The sequence below is a fragment of the Aethalodelphis obliquidens genome, unplaced genomic scaffold, assembly GCF_003676395.1.
Source record: "Aethalodelphis obliquidens isolate GAN/ISIS:26980383/991018 unplaced genomic scaffold, ASM367639v1 scaffold3, whole genome shotgun sequence".
Lineage (NCBI taxonomy): Eukaryota > Metazoa > Chordata > Mammalia > Artiodactyla > Delphinidae > Aethalodelphis > Aethalodelphis obliquidens.
The window spans coordinates 56,806,595-56,810,120 of record NW_020837947.1 but is presented as its reverse complement, the minus strand read 5'-3'; positions in this window follow the sequence as shown (position 1 = coordinate 56,810,120).

Here is a 3,526-nt window from a genome sequence, read left to right as displayed (position 1 = left end):
GAGCATCATTTAGAAACGACTTTATCCTTTTTCTTCCCATAGGTACTACCCTTGATCTTTCCCCAGAATATGGAGAAGTTGCCACAGGAACTGGGCAAAAGGCATTTATAAACATTGTGGGTGTAGAAAGATTTTGTCCCTCAGTCCTTTGATGAGATGGCAGAGATTAGCCCTTGATAACCTTGATGGTCATGCACTTTTTTTTTTTTTTTTGGCAGTATGCGGGCCTCTCACTGCTATGGCCTCTCCCGCTGAGGAGCACAGGCTCCGGACGCACAGGCTCAGCGGCCATGGCTCACGGGCCCAGCCGCTCCGCGGCATGTGGCATCTTCCCGGACCGGGGCACGAACCCGTGTCCCCTGCATCGGCAGGCGGACTCTCAACCACTGCGCCACCAGGGAAGCCCAGTCATGCACTTTTGAAGTAAATAAATGTCCCCTAATGAGCTTCTAAATTAGAGAGGAGAGGAGGCCCAGCTCACCTCCACATGCTATTGGCATCAGAAACATGGTGAAGCTACAACTTAGCACTAATCTTAATAGCTTATGAATGCCAGAAAATGTTGTAAACTGAAGAATAAATCAATTGAGCAAATCCACAGTGGCCCCTAATTAGTTCTGTGGGTTCTAAGAGAACTAATTTTCTATATCAGAAATAAAAAAAATCACTGATCCCAGGTGAAAGGAGAAATAGTATCATCAAGTTGTAAATGTCTAATTAAAACTTTGAGAAAAACAGCTAGAAAAAACTCATTACTGGGATTTAGGCTCAAGAAAAGTAGAGAATGACTTTTCATACAGCTGTGTGAACATCCATCTTGGGAGGACAAATTCCTACTTCCAACAGGCTGCCATTGGGGAAAACACTTTTTCAAACTCCTCTTGGGGAACTGGTTTCAAAGGCAATTATTCCAGAATCATAGTCTCATTTTGGTTTCAACCAAGCTGTTGTTACCTAGACTGACTGTGTTCATTTTTGGTCATTTCCAAAAATCGAAGTATCTCTCAGAGAACCAGTGTTTGCCGACACTGGGGAGAAATGTACCTTGGGTTCTGAAGGGAGTTCGGAAGGGGAGTTTCAAACACTTGTGGGATATAACTGCATTGTTGAAATAAGCACAGTCTGCTGAGATGATGACTTTGAAGTAAATAATACCCATTCAGGGGCCATTCTGGGGATTTGCTAAAAGTCAGACTGCTTTCCAAATTTCCAATTGCTGTAATTTTGAGTATTTATATAACCAAATTCATAAAAGTCATTTTTAACCAAAGGAAGATTGTTGAAATTTGTACAATTCCTTTTAAGACACAAGAGGAAAAGACAAATCTTTTCTCTTCCCCTTTAAAACGCACGGGCCTGTTAAGAACTCTGCTTTGAGGTTCCTGTGTTTGTGAAAAGACCTTGTATCACCGGCCATAAGTACTGGCTAAGAAGAATTACTTTCCCATTCTTATTTTTCATTCTTTCTACCTCTCCATCTTCCACAACCTATGGCAATCTTTAATCTCTAAAGTTTAGAGATTTTAACTGATTTTGTTTTTCTTGAAATTCCTTTCTTGATGATAGATCTCAGGCAGCTCAAGGTGGGGACCATTTAGGGCAAACAGAGATAACAACCCCTAAAAGGAATCAAGGAAAGTAGTCTGAGGAGATTCTATTAATTCTATTTTCAACTTCTTTTCTGGTAAGATTTCCCAGATACCTATTCATTGTGGTAATATGAGAGCACAATTCACCTGAACTCAAAATCAGTCTCTCCTCCCTCCCCTCCCGCGATTGTCCTGCCTCTGAAGGTCACACTGACATCTCTGGAACCGTTGGAAAATTTTCAAAACCCCAAAGTTTTCCAAAGTGCTAACCTAGGGAGCTGGATTCTTGCTGTGCATTTATAGAACTTTTCCACAGGTCTCCTGTGCATGTGGTGAAGCAACCAATATGGATGGAATGACTGTATACAGCTCTGATCCTTGCCTCATTATGAGATCAGCACCTCAGCTGCCCACAGGTCCAGCACACCGGGGGCCTCACAGGGTATTTGCGGGGAGGAGGTGAGACGGGGTGAGAGGGTAGGTAGTGAGGGTTTCTTGGAAGTAAAGAGCACTCACCTCTCAAGGCTTTTACACAATCTCTTAAGAAGCCACCGGGGTAGCAAGGTGAGCAGGTGCTCCCCTGTGACAGGCTGGCGAGGGGGCGGGGCTGGGGGAAAGGAGGAGAGCCATGCCCAGGGCCGCCTTGGCCATCCCAGACTCATGTTTTGAGCCCCAAAGGGTGGAAAGGCATGAACAGCCACTGTGCTTAGTGCCTCTATTTTGGGGGGCCCGCACCCCATGTCTGAGCTTGAGCAGCCAGTCTTCAAGGTCACTGTGTCTGGGTGGACAAAGCGGCTGAGTTGGACCCTTTGGGGTCAGAGGTTCAAATCTTGCCCTCACCGTATCTGGGCTGCGTGTCCGTGAGAGACTGACTTGGCCTCTCCGGGTGTCTTAGCTGCGGAACGAGGAGGAATGCCAGGCTCACAGAGCTGCTGACAGGACTTGAATCAGAAGGAAAATAACACGTGTGAGCGCTTGCCTTATACCTTCACACCACCCTTAAGCCCTACAACAACTCTGAAAGCAGGTGTCATCATTTCAACATTCAGCTGGGAACCCAGGTTCAGGGAAGCTATGGAGTGGGGACGTGATTCAGCGCCCAGACTGACTCCAAGTCCTATGTCTTTTCTGCTACCCCGCAGGTACTCAGTAAATGGTAATTTCTCTTCAAAAAGATCCCTTAAAGCTGGAGGGAGGGAGGGAGGCCAATTGGGGAGCAGGGGGCTGGGGGGCGGAGACAGACTCAGTAATGGTCTGTGGAAGGCACCAGGGCTTTGTGGGGACGTGCTGGCAAAGGAAAGATGTGTTTTCAAACCCATGTCCTTAATACCAGCCAAGGTCAACCCGAGAACAATTTGCAGTGGAAAATTACACCCTGCAAATTCTACAGCCTGATCCTAATTAGGGGCTAACCTCTCTTATTAGGTGAACTTTTTCTTTATTTCTCCACTGTGGAGAAGGGACTGTAATTTGTTAATGAAATAGCATGCTGATGTATGTCGTCTTATAATTTGTGGATGATCAAGAGAAAAATGTTCTTTCCTTAGAAAAATACAGCTTTCATTTCTCACTTTTTTTTTTCCTTCTAAATCATTAGTCCTTCAAACATGTTCCTTTGGTCTTATAATAAACAAGTTGGGGGAATGAGACCATCCACTTCTTCCGGAGCCTTCGTTCAGATCCACCCATTTGTTCAGTCTTCCGGTTTTGCAGTTTCAATCCAGCCATCATTTCTTCAGTTCCCAGAGGCCCCTCTTGGAAGAGGAGGTTACAGCCCCAAATGCAATCAAGGCAGATGCGCAAGTAGACAAGTGAGAGATAATGGGGGAAAAATACCCCAGACCGTGCAGATTTATAACCCAGGCTAGATGCCTTTCCTGGGACCCCGTTTGTTGCTCTGGGCTCTTGTCTCATGGGACCCCTGAGTGGGGCCAGTG